Source organism: Elephas maximus, chromosome 20 (assembly GCF_024166365.1).
Source record: "Elephas maximus indicus isolate mEleMax1 chromosome 20, mEleMax1 primary haplotype, whole genome shotgun sequence".
NCBI lineage: Eukaryota > Metazoa > Chordata > Mammalia > Proboscidea > Elephantidae > Elephas > Elephas maximus.
Genome location: NC_064838.1, coordinates 81,950,541 through 81,964,043, shown reverse-complemented (window position 1 = coordinate 81,964,043; position 13,503 = coordinate 81,950,541).

Sequence of the window (13,503 nt, the reverse complement as noted above, 5' to 3'; positions counted from 1 at the left end):
TGGGCCTCACTGTAGCAACACTATCTCGCCAGGGCAACACTGCATGGCACTTCCTCTGCCAGGAGAGAGCTGCTGCTTTGTAGTTTGTGCTGCGAAACCTTGCTTTGGCAAGTGCGAATTGACCGCATTCAGGCAGAAAGAAAAGAGAATAGCAAGAGGCCTTTTCTCCCCGGCTGCTCTGCCAAGCCCTTCCAGCTCAAACTATGTCGTTGCTCCTCTGGAAGGATCCCTGCACCGCGGCCTAGTTTTTCCGAAGAAGCCCTGCGTTTGCAAGAGCAAATGAGGAATTCGTGGCAGGAAAGAGGAAGGAAAGAAAGTTTCTCTCCCTCTGCCTGCTTTGCTCAGAGGACTGGATGAAGTCAGGGACTTCTCCCTTTCACTGAGAAACGTGCGGGCTGCTGTTGCCTGGGCGCTCTCTTCTTTGCAAAAGAGTCTGCAGTTCCACGCTTTGAACCGTGGAAAGGCGCCGGGCTCTGCTAAGATTTCCCCCGGCGCTTCGTTTGCCCTGGGCCAAAGCGAGCCTTCACAATAGCTGAACCCTAACACTGCATACTCGTTCCACTTCCAGAACCGGGCTACGGCGAGGCAGTTCTCCGGGGGAAAACGGCCCTTCGCGAAGGGCAGATCTGCCGAGCTCCTTGCGGGAAAGCGAAAGCAAAGGACGCTTTTCTCCCTCTAACCGCTTTCGTCAGAGGAACGGGGAAGTCACAGTGTTCTTTCTCTCCCTGAGATACACACAATCTGACGTTGCCTCTGAGCTCCGTTGCTGGCAAGGAACTGAAACTGACATAAATTCCTGTGGGGAAACACAGGGCTCTGCTAGGATTTCTGTAGGCAGTGTGTTTTCCCTGGGCCTCACTGTAGCAACACTATCTCGCCAGGGCAACACTGCATGGCACTTCCTCTGCCAGGAGAGAGCTGCTGCTTTGTAGTTTGTGCTGCGAAACCTTGCTTTGGCAAGTGCCAATTGACCGCATTCAGGCAGAAAGAAAAGAGAATAGCAAGAGGCCTTTTCTCCCCGGCTGCTCTGCCAAGCCCTTCCAGCTCAAACTATGTCGTTGCTCCTCTGGAAGGATCCCTGCACCGCGGCCTAGTTTTTCCGAAGAAGCCCTGCGTTTGCAAGAGCAAATGAGGAATTCGTGGCAGGAAAGAGGAAGGAAAGAAAGTTTCTCTCCCTCTGCCTGCTTTGCTCAGAGGACTGGATGAAGTCAGGGACTTCTCCCTTTCACTGAGAAACGTGCGGGCTGCTGTTGCCTGGGCGCTCTCTTCTTTGCAAAAGAGTCTGCAGTTCCACGCTTTGAACCGTGGAAAGGCGCCGGGCTCTGCTAAGATTTCCCCCGGCGCTTCGTTTGCCCTGGGCCAAAGCGAGCCTTCACAATAGCTGAACCCTAACACTGCATACTCGTTCCACTTCCAGAACCGGGCTACGGCGAGGCAGTTCTCCGGGGGAAAACGGCCCTTCGCGAAGGGCAGATCTGCCGAGCTCCTTGCGGGAAAGCGAAAGCAAAGGACGCTTTTCTCCCTCTAACCGCTTTCGTCAGAGGAACGGGGGAAGTCACAGTGTTCTTTCTCTCCCTGAGATACACACAATCTGACGTTGCCTCTGAGCTCCGTTGCTGGCAAGGAACTGAAAGTGACATACATTCCTGTGGGGAAACTCAGGGCTCTGCTAGGATTTCTCTAGGCAGTGTGTTTTCCCTGGGCCTCACTGTAGCAACACTATCTCGCCAGGGCAACACTGCATGGCACTTCCTCTGCCAGGAGAGAGCTGCTGCTTTGTAGTTTGTGCTGCGAAACCTTGCTTTGGCAAGTGCGAATTGACCGCATTCAGGCAGAAAGAAAAGAGAATAGCAAGAGGCCTTTTCTCCCCGGCTGCTCTGCCAAGCCCTTCCAGCTCAAACTATGTCGTTGCTCCTCTGGAAGGATCCCTGCACCGCGGCCTAGTTTTTCCGAAGAAGCCCTGCGTTTGCAAGAGCAAATGAGGAATTCGTGGCAGGAAAGAGGAAGGAAAGAAAGTTTCTCTCCCTCTGCCTGCTTTGCTCAGAGGACTGGATGAAGTCAGGGACTTCTCCCTTTCACTGAGAAACGTGCGGGCTGCTGTTGCCTGGGCGCTCTCTTCTTTGCAAAAGAGTCTGCAGTTCCACGCTTTGAACCGTGGAAAGGCGCCGGGCTCTGCTAAGATTTCCCGCGGCGCTTCGTTTGCCCTGGGCCAAAGCGAGCCTTCACAATAGCTGAACCCTAACACTGCATACTCGTTCCACTTCCAGAACCGGGCTACGGCGAGGCAGTTCTCCGGGGGAAAACGGCCCTTCGCGAAGGGCAGATCTGCCGAGCTCCTTGCGGGAAAGCGAAAGCAAAGGACGCTTTTCTCCCTCTAACCGCTTTCGTCAGAGGAACGGGGAAGTCACAGTGTTCTTTCTCTCCCTGAGATACACACAATCTGACGTTGCCTCTGAGCTCCGTTGCTGGCAAGGAACTGAAACTGACATAAATTCCTGTGGGGAAACACAGGGCTCTGCTAGGATTTCTGTAGGCAGTGTGTTTTCCCTGGGCCTCACTGTAGCAACACTATCTCGCCAGGGCAACACTGCATGGCACTTCCTCTGCCAGGAGAGAGCTGCTGCTTTGTAGTTTGTGCTGCGAAACCTTGCTTTGGCAAGTGCGAATTGACCGCATTCAGGCAGAAAGAAAAGAGAATAGCAAGAGGCCTTTTCTCCCCGGCTGCTCTGCCAAGCCCTTCCAGCTCAAACTATGTCGTTGCTCCTCTGGAAGGATCCCTGCACCGCGGCCTAGTTTTTCCGAAGAAGCCCTGCGTTTGCAAGAGCAAATGAGGAATTCGTGGCAGGAAAGAGGAAGGAAAGAAAGTTTCTCTCCCTCTGCCTGCTTTGCTCAGAGGACTGGATGAAGTCAGGGACTTCTCCCTTTCACTGAGAAACGTGCGGGCTGCTGTTGCCTGGGCGCTCTCTTCTTTGCAAAAGAGTCTGCAGTTCCACGCTTTGAACCGTGGAAAGGCGCCGGGCTCTGCTAAGATTCCCCCCGGCGCTTCGTTTGCCCCGGGCCAAAGCGAACCTTTACAATAGCTGAACGCTAACACTGCATACTCGTTCCACTTCCAGAACCGGGCTACGGCGAGGCAGTTCTCCGGGGGAAAACGGCCCTTCGCGAAGGGCAGATCTGCCGAGCTCCTTGCGGGAAAGCGAAAGCAAAGGACGCTTTTCTCCCTCTAACCGCTTTCGTCAGAGGAACGGGGGAAGTCACAGTGTTCTTTCTCTCCCTGAGATACACACAATCTGACGTTGCCTCTGAGCTCCGTTGCTGGCAAGGAACTGAAGGTGACATACATTCCTGTGGGGAAACTCAGGGCTCTGCTAGGATTTCTCTAGGCAGTGTGTTTTCCCTGGGCCTCACTGTAGCAACACTATCTCGCCAGGGCAACACTGCATGGCACTTCCTCTGCCAGGAGAGAGCTGCTGCTTTGTAGTTTGTGCTGCGAAACCTTGCTTTGGCAAGTGCGAATTGACCGCATTCAGGCAGAAAGAAAAGAGAATAGCAAGAGGCCTTTTCTCCCCGGCTGCTCTGCCAAGCCCTTCCAGCTCAAACTATGTCGTTGCTCCTCTGGAAGGATCCCTGCACCGCGGCCTAGTTTTTCCGAAGAAGCCCTGCGTTTGCAAGAGCAAATGAGGAATTCGTGGCAGGAAAGAGGAAGGAAAGAAAGTTTCTCTCCCTCTGCCTGCTTTGCTCAGAGGACTGGATGAAGTCAGGGACTTCTCCCTTTCACTGAGAAACGTGCGGGCTGCTGTTGCCTGGGCGCTCTCTTCTTTGCAAAAGAGTCTGCAGTTCCACGCTTTGAACCGTGGAAAGGCGCCGGGCTCTGCTAAGATTTCCCCCGGCGCTTCGTTTGCCCTGGGCCAAAGCGAGCCTTCACAATAGCTGAACCCTAACACTGCATACTCGTTCCACTTCCAGAACCGGGCTACGGCGAGGCAGTTCTCCGGGGGAAAACGGCCCTTCGCGAAGGGCAGATCTGCCGAGCTCCTTGCGGGAAAGCGAAAGCAAAGGACGCTTTTCTCCCTCTAACCGCTTTCGTCAGAGGAACGGGGGAAGTCACAGTGTTCTTTCTCTCCCTGAGATACACACAATCTGACGTTGCCTCTGAGCTCCGTTGCTGGCAAGGAACTGAAAGTGACATACATTCCTGTGGGGAAACTCAGGGCTCTGCTAGGATTTCTCTAGGCAGTGTGTTTTCCCTGGGCCTCACTGTAGCAACACTATCTCGCCAGGGCAACACTGCATGGCACTTCCTCTGCCAGGAGAGAGCTGCTGCTTTGTAGTTTGTGCTGCGAAACCTTGCTTTGGCAAGTGCGAATTGACCGCATTCAGGCAGAAAGAAAAGAGAATAGCAAGAGGCCTTTTCTCCCCGGCTGCTCTGCCAAGCCCTTCCAGCTCAAACTATGTCGTTGCTCCTCTGGAAGGATCCCTGCACCGCGGCCTAGTTTTTCCGAAGAAGCCCTGCGTTTGCAAGAGCAAATGAGGAATTCGTGGCAGGAAAGAGGAAGGAAAGAAAGTTTCTCTCCCTCTGCCTGCTTTGCTCAGAGGACTGGATGAAGTCAGGGACTTCTCCCTTTCACTGAGAAACGTGCGGGCTGCTGTTGCCTGGGCGCTCTCTTCTTTGCAAAAGAGTCTGCAGTTCCACGCTTTGAACCGTGGAAAGGCGCCGGGCTCTGCTAAGATTTCCCCCGGCGCTTCGTTTGCCCTGGGCCAAAGCGAGCCTTCACAATAGCTGAACCCTAACACTGCATACTCGTTCCACTTCCAGAACCGGGCTACGGCGAGGCAGTTCTCCGGGGGAAAACGGCCCTTCGCGAAGGGCAGATCTGCCGAGCTCCTTGCGGGAAAGCGAAAGCAAAGGACGCTTTTCTCCCTCTAACCGCTTTCGTCAGAGGAACGGGGAAGTCACAGTGTTCTTTCTCTCCCTGAGATACACACAATCTGACGTTGCCTCTGAGCTCCGTTGCTGGCAAGGAACTGAAACTGACATAAATTCCTGTGGGGAAACACAGGGCTCTGCTAGGATTTCTGTAGGCAGTGTGTTTTCCCTGGGCCTCACTGTAGCAACACTATCTCGCCAGGGCAACACTGCATGGCACTTCCTCTGCCAGGAGAGAGCTGCTGCTTTGTAGTTTGTGCTGCGAAACCTTGCTTTGGCAAGTGCCAATTGACCGCATTCAGGCAGAAAGAAAAGAGAATAGCAAGAGGCCTTTTCTCCCCGGCTGCTCTGCCAAGCCCTTCCAGCTCAAACTATGTCGTTGCTCCTCTGGAAGGATCCCTGCACCGCGGCCTAGTTTTTCCGAAGAAGCCCTGCGTTTGCAAGAGCAAATGAGGAATTCGTGGCAGGAAAGAGGAAGGAAAGAAAGTTTCTCTCCCTCTGCCTGCTTTGCTCAGAGGACTGGATGAAGTCAGGGACTTCTCCCTTTCACTGAGAAACGTGCGGGCTGCTGTTGCCTGGGCGCTCTCTTCTTTGCAAAAGAGTCTGCAGTTCCACGCTTTGAACCGTGGAAAGGCGCCGGGCTCTGCTAAGATTTCCCGCGGCGCTTCGTTTGCCCCGGGCCAAAGCGAGCCTTCACAATAGCTGAACACTAACACTGCATACTCGTTCCACTTCCAGAACCGGGCTACGGCGAGGCAGTTCTCCGGGGGAAAACGGCCCTTCGCGAAGGGCAGATCTGCCGAGCTCCTTGCGGGAAAGCGAAAGCAAAGGACGCTTTTCTCCCTCTAACCGCTTTCGTCAGAGGAACGGGGGAAGTCACAGTGTTCTTTCTCTCCCTGAGATACACACAATCTGACGTTGCCTCTGAGCTCCGTTGCTGGCAAGGAACTGAAAGTGACATAAATTCCTGTGGGGAAACACAGGGCTCTGCTAGGATTTCTGTAGGCAGTGTGTTTTCCCTGGGCCTCACTGTAGCAACACTATCTCGCCAGGGCAACACTGCATGGCACTTCCTCTGCCAGGAGAGAGCTGCTGCTTTGTAGTTTGTGCTGCGAAACCTTGCTTTGGCAAGTGCGAATTGACCGCATTCAGGCAGAAAGAAAAGAGAATAGCAAGAGGCCTTTTCTCCCCGGCTGCTCTGCCAAGCCCTTCCAGCTCAAACTATGTCGTTGCTCCTCTGGAAGGATCCCTGCACCGCGGCCTAGTTTTTCCGAAGAAGCCCTGCGTTTGCAAGAGCAAATGAGGAATTCGTGGCAGGAAAGAGGAAGGAAAGAAAGTTTCTCTCCCTCTGCCTGCTTTGCTCAGAGGACTGGATGAAGTCAGGGACTTCTCCCTTTCACTGAGAAACGTGCGGGCTGCTGTTGCCTGGGCGCTCTCTTCTTTGCAAAAGAGTCTGCAGTTCCACGCTTTGAACCGTGGAAAGGCGCCGGGCTCTGCTAAGATTTCCCGCGGCGCTTCGTTTGCCCCGGGCCAAAGCGAGCCTTCACAATAGCTGAACACTAACACTGCATACTCGTTCCACTTCCAGAACCGGGCTACGGCGAGGCAGTTTTCCGGGGGAAAACGGCCCTTCGCGAAGGGCAGATCTGCCGAGCTCCTTGCGGGAAAGCGAAAGCAAAGGACGCTTTTCTCCCTCTAACCGCTTTCGTCAGAGGAACGGGGGAAGTCACAGTGTTCTTTCTCTCCCTGAGATACACACAATCTGACGTTGCCTCTGAGCTCCGTTGCTGGCAAGGAACTGAAAGTGACATACATTCCTGTGGGGAAACTCAGGGCTCTGCTAGGATTTCTCTAGGCAGTGTGTTTTCCCTGGGCCTCACTGTAGCAACACTATCTCGCCAGGGCAACACTGCATGGCACTTCCTCTGCCAGGAGAGAGCTGCTGCTTTGTAGTTTGTGCTGCGAAACCTTGCTTTGGCAAGTGCGAATTGACCGCATTCAGGCAGAAAGAAAAGAGAATAGCAAGAGGCCTTTTCTCCCCGGCTGCTCTGCCAAGCCCTTCCAGCTCAAACTATGTCTTTGCTCCTCTGGAAGGATCCCTGCACCGCGGCCTAGTTTTTCCGAAGAAGCCCTGCGTTTGCAAGAGCAAATGAGGAATTCGTGGCAGGAAAGAGGAAGGAAAGAAAGTTTCTCTCCCTCTGCCTGCTTTGCTCAGAGGACTGGATGAAGTCAGGGACTTCTCCCTTTCACTGAGAAACGTGCGGGCTGCTGTTGCCTGGGCGCTCTCTTCTTTGCAAAAGAGTCTGCAGTTCCACGCTTTGAACCGTGGAAAGGCGCCGGGCTCTGCTAAGATTTCCCCCGGCGCTTCGTTTGCCCTGGGCCAAAGCGAGCCTTCACAATAGCTGAACCCTAACACTGCATACTCGTTCCACTTCCAGAACCGGGCTACGGCGAGGCAGTTCTCCGGGGGAAAACGGCCCTTCGCGAAGGGCAGATCTGCCGAGCTCCTTGCGGGAAAGCGAAACCAAAGGACGCTTTTCTCCCTCTAACCGCTTTCGTCAGAGGAACGGGGGAAGTCACAGTGTTCTTTCTCTCCCTGAGATACACACAATCTGACGTTGCCTCTGAGCTCCGTTGCTGGCAAGGAACTGAAACTGACATACATTCCTGTGGGGAAACTCAGGGCTCTGCTAGGATTTCTCTAGGCAGTGTGTTTTCCCTGGGCCTCACTGTAGCAACACTATCTCGCCAGGGCAACACTGCATGGCACTTCCTCTGCCAGGAGAGAGCTGCTGCTTTGTAGTTTGTGCTGCGAAACCTTGCTTTGGCAAGTGCGAATTGACCGCATTCAGGCAGAAAGAAAAGAGAATAGCAAGAGGCCTTTTCTCCCCGGCTGCTCTGCCAAGCCCTTCCAGCTCAAACTATGTCGTTGCTCCTCTGGAAGGATCCCTGCACCGCGGCCTAGTTTTTCCGAAGAAGCCCTGCGTTTGCAAGAGCAAATGAGGAATTCGTGGCAGGAAAGAGGAAGGAAAGAAAGTTTCTCTCCCTCTGCCTGCTTTGCTCAGAGGACTGGATGAAGTCAGGGACTTCTCCCTTTCACTGAGAAACGTGCGGGCTGCTGTTGCCTGGGCGCTCTCTTCTTTGCAAAAGAGTCTGCAGTTCCACGCTTTGAACCGTGGAAAGGCGCCGGGCTCTGCTAAGATTTCCCGCGGCGCTTCGTTTGCCCCGGGCCAAAGCGAGCCTTCACAATAGCTGAACACTAACACTGCATACTCGTTCCACTTCCAGAACCGGGCTACGGCGAGGCAGTTCTCCGGGGGAAAACGGCCCTTCGCGAAGGGCAGATCTGCCGAGCTCCTTGCGGGAAAGCGAAAGCAAAGGACGCTTTTCTCCCTCTAACCGCTTTCGTCAGAGGAACGGGGGAAGTCACAGTGTTCTTTCTCTCCCTGAGATACACACAATCTGACGTTGCCTCTGAGCTCCGTTGCTGGCAAGGAACTGAAAGTGACATAAATTCCTGTGGGGAAACACAGGGCTCTGCTAGGATTTCTGTAGGCAGTGTGTTTTCCCTGGGCCTCACTGTAGCAACACTATCTCGCCAGGGCAACACTGCATGGCACTTCCTCTGCCAGGAGAGAGCTGCTGCTTTGTAGTTTGTGCTGCGAAACCTTGCTTTGGCAAGTGCGAATTGACCGCATTCAGGCAGAAAGAAAAGAGAATAGCAAGAGGCCTTTTCTCCCCGGCTGCTCTGCCAAGCCCTTCCAGCTCAAACTATGTCGTTGCTCCTCTGGAAGGATCCCTGCACCGCGGCCTAGTTTTTCCGAAGAAGCCCTGCGTTTGCAAGAGCAAATGAGGAATTCGTGGCAGGAAAGAGGAAGGAAAGAAAGTTTCTCTCCCTCTGCCTGCTTTGCTCAGAGGACTGGATGAAGTCAGGGACTTCTCCCTTTCACTGAGAAACGTGCGGGCTGCTGTTGCCTGGGCGCTCTCTTCTTTGCAAAAGAGTCTGCAGTTCCACGCTTTGAACCGTGGAAAGGCGCCGGGCTCTGCTAAGATTTCCCGCGGCGCTTCGTTTGCCCCGGGCCAAAGCGAGCCTTCACAATAGCTGAACACTAACACTGCATACTCGTTCCACTTCCAGAACCGGGCTACGGCGAGGCAGTTTTCCGGGGGAAAACGGCCCTTCGCGAAGGGCAGATCTGCCGAGCTCCTTGCGGGAAAGCGAAAGCAAAGGACGCTTTTCTCCCTCTAACCGCTTTCGTCAGAGGAACGGGGGAAGTCACAGTGTTCTTTCTCTCCCTGAGATACACACAATCTGACGTTGCCTCTGAGCTCCGTTGCTGGCAAGGAACTGAAAGTGACATACATTCCTGTGGGGAAACTCAGGGCTCTGCTAGGATTTCTCTAGGCAGTGTGTTTTCCCTGGGCCTCACTGTAGCAACACTATCTCGCCAGGGCAACACTGCATGGCACTTCCTCTGCCAGGAGAGAGCTGCTGCTTTGTAGTTTGTGCTGCGAAACCTTGCTTTGGCAAGTGCGAATTGACCGCATTCAGGCAGAAAGAAAAGAGAATAGCAAGAGGCCTTTTCTCCCCGGCTGCTCTGCCAAGCCCTTCCAGCTCAAACTATGTCTTTGCTCCTCTGGAAGGATCCCTGCACCGCGGCCTAGTTTTTCCGAAGAAGCCCTGCGTTTGCAAGAGCAAATGAGGAATTCGTGGCAGGAAAGAGGAAGGAAAGAAAGTTTCTCTCCCTCTGCCTGCTTTGCTCAGAGGACTGGATGAAGTCAGGGACTTCTCCCTTTCACTGAGAAACGTGCGGGCTGCTGTTGCCTGGGCGCTCTCTTCTTTGCAAAAGAGTCTGCAGTTCCACGCTTTGAACCGTGGAAAGGCGCCGGGCTCTGCTAAGATTTCCCCCGGCGCTTCGTTTGCCCTGGGCCAAAGCGAGCCTTCACAATAGCTGAACCCTAACACTGCATACTCGTTCCACTTCCAGAACCGGGCTACGGCGAGGCAGTTCTCCGGGGGAAAACGGCCCTTCGCGAAGGGCAGATCTGCCGAGCTCCTTGCGGGAAAGCGAAACCAAAGGACGCTTTTCTCCCTCTAACCGCTTTCGTCAGAGGAACGGGGGAAGTCACAGTGTTCTTTCTCTCCCTGAGATACACACAATCTGACGTTGCCTCTGAGCTCCGTTGCTGGCAAGGAACTGAAACTGACATACATTCCTGTGGGGAAACTCAGGGCTCTGCTAGGATTTCTCTAGGCAGTGTGTTTTCCCTGGGCCTCACTGTAGCAACACTATCTCGCCAGGGCAACACTGCATGGCACTTCCTCTGCCAGGAGAGAGCTGCTGCTTTGTAGTTTGTGCTGCGAAACCTTGCTTTGGCAAGTGCGAATTGACCGCATTCAGGCAGAAAGAAAAGAGAATAGCAAGAGGCCTTTTCTCCCCGGCTGCTCTGCCAAGCCCTTCCAGCTCAAACTATGTCGTTGCTCCTCTGGAAGGATCCCTGCACCGCGGCCTAGTTTTTCCGAAGAAGCCCTGCGTTTGCAAGAGCAAATGAGGAATTCGTGGCAGGAAAGAGGAAGGAAAGAAAGTTTCTCTCCCTCTGCCTGCTTTGCTCAGAGGACTGGATGAAGTCAGGGACTTCTCCCTTTCACTGAGAAACGTGCGGGCTGCTGTTGCCTGGGCGCTCTCTTCTTTGCAAAAGAGTCTGCAGTTCCACGCTTTGAACCGTGGAAAGGCGCCGGGCTCTGCTAAGATTTCCCCCGGCGCTTCGTTTGCCCTGGGCCAAAGCGAGCCTTCACAATAGCTGAACCCTAACACTGCATACTCGTTCCACTTCCAGAACCGGGCTACGGCGAGGCAGTTCTCCGGGGGAAAACGGCCCTTCGCGAAGGGCAGATCTGCCGAGCTCCTTGCGGGAAAGCGAAAGCAAAGGACGCTTTTCTCCCTCTAACCGCTTTCGTCAGAGGAACGGGGAAGTCACAGTGTTCTTTCTCTCCCTGAGATACACACAATCTGACGTTGCCTCTGAGCTCCGTTGCTGGCAAGGAACTGAAACTGACATAAATTCCTGTGGGGAAACACAGGGCTCTGCTAGGATTTCTGTAGGCAGTGTGTTTTCCCTGGGCCTCACTGTAGCAACACTATCTCGCCAGGGCAACACTGCATGGCACTTCCTCTGCCAGGAGAGAGCTGCTGCTTTGTAGTTTGTGCTGCGAAACCTTGCTTTGGCAAGTGCGAATTGACCGCATTCAGGCAGAAAGAAAAGAGAATAGCAAGAGGCCTTTTCTCCCCGGCTGCTCTGCCAAGCCCTTCCAGCTCAAACTATGTCGTTGCTCCTCTGGAAGGATCCCTGCACCGCGGCCTAGTTTTTCCGAAGAAGCCCTGCGTTTGCAAGAGCAAATGAGGAATTCGTGGCAGGAAAGAGGAAGGAAAGAAAGTTTCTCTCCCTCTGCCTGCTTTGCTCAGAGGACTGGATGAAGTCAGGGACTTCTCCCTTTCACTGAGAAACGTGCGGGCTGCTGTTGCCTGGGCGCTCTCTTCTTTGCAAAAGAGTCTGCAGTTCCACGCTTTGAACCGTGGAAAGGCGCCGGGCTCTGCTAAGATTTCCCGCGGCGCTTCGTTTGCCCCGGGCCAAAGCGAGCCTTCACAATAGCTGAACACTAACACTGCATACTCGTTCCACTTCCAGAACCGGGCTACGGCGAGGCAGTTCTCCGGGGGAAAACGGCCCTTCGCGAAGGGCAGATCTGCCGAGCTCCTTGCGGGAAAGCGAAAGCAAAGGACGCTTTTCTCCCTCTAACCGCTTTCGTCAGAGGAACGGGGGAAGTCACAGTGTTCTTTCTCTCCCTGAGATACACACAATCTGACGTTGCCTCTGAGCTCCGTTGCTGGCAAGGAACTGAAAGTGACATAAATTCCTGTGGGGAAACACAGGGCTCTGCTAGGATTTCTGTAGGCAGTGTGTTTTCCCTGGGCCTCACTGTAGCAACACTATCTCGCCAGGGCAACACTGCATGGCACTTCCTCTGCCAGGAGAGAGCTGCTGCTTTGTAGTTTGTGCTGCGAAACCTTGCTTTGGCAAGTGCGAATTGACCGCATTCAGGCAGAAAGAAAAGAGAATAGCAAGAGGCCTTTTCTCCCCGGCTGCTCTGCCAAGCCCTTCCAGCTCAAACTATGTCGTTGCTCCTCTGGAAGGATCCCTGCACCGCGGCCTAGTTTTTCCGAAGAAGCCCTGCGTTTGCAAGAGCAAATGAGGAATTCGTGGCAGGAAAGAGGAAGGAAAGAAAGTTTCTCTCCCTCTGCCTGCTTTGCTCAGAGGACTGGATGAAGTCAGGGACTTCTCCCTTTCACTGAGAAACGTGCGGGCTGCTGTTGCCTGGGCGCTCTCTTCTTTGCAAAAGAGTCTGCAGTTCCACGCTTTGAACCGTGGAAAGGCGCCGGGCTCTGCTAAGATTTCCCGCGGCGCTTCGTTTGCCCCGGGCCAAAGCGAGCCTTCACAATAGCTGAACACTAACACTGCATACTCGTTCCACTTCCAGAACCGGGCTACGGCGAGGCAGTTTTCCGGGGGAAAACGGCCCTTCGCGAAGGGCAGATCTGCCGAGCTCCTTGCGGGAAAGCGAAAGCAAAGGACGCTTTTCTCCCTCTAACCGCTTTCGTCAGAGGAACGGGGGAAGTCACAGTGTTCTTTCTCTCCCTGAGATACACACAATCTGACGTTGCCTCTGAGCTCCGTTGCTGGCAAGGAACTGAAAGTGACATACATTCCTGTGGGGAAACTCAGGGCTCTGCTAGGATTTCTCTAGGCAGTGTGTTTTCCCTGGGCCTCACTGTAGCAACACTATCTCGCCAGGGCAACACTGCATGGCACTTCCTCTGCCAGGAGAGAGCTGCTGCTTTGTAGTTTGTGCTGCGAAACCTTGCTTTGGCAAGTGCGAATTGACCGCATTCAGGCAGAAAGAAAAGAGAATAGCAAGAGGCCTTTTCTCCCCGGCTGCTCTGCCAAGCCCTTCCAGCTCAAACTATGTCTTTGCTCCTCTGGAAGGATCCCTGCACCGCGGCCTAGTTTTTCCGAAGAAGCCCTGCGTTTGCAAGAGCAAATGAGGAATTCGTGGCAGGAAAGAGGAAGGAAAGAAAGTTTCTCTCCCTCTGCCTGCTTTGCTCAGAGGACTGGATGAAGTCAGGGACTTCTCCCTTTCACTGAGAAACGTGCGGGCTGCTGTTGCCTGGGCGCTCTCTTCTTTGCAAAAGAGTCTGCAGTTCCACGCTTTGAACCGTGGAAAGGCGCCGGGCTCTGCTAAGATTTCCCCCGGCGCTTCGTTTGCCCTGGGCCAAAGCGAGCCTTCACAATAGCTGAACCCTAACACTGCATACTCGTTCCACTTCCAGAACCGGGCTACGGCGAGGCAGTTCTCCGGGGGAAAACGGCCCTTCGCGAAGGGCAGATCTGCCGAGCTCCTTGCGGGAAAGCGAAACCAAAGGACGCTTTTCTCCCTCTAACCGCTTTCGTCAGAGGAACGGGGGAAGTCACAGTGTTCTTTCTCTCCCTGAGATACACACAATCTGACGTTGCCTCTG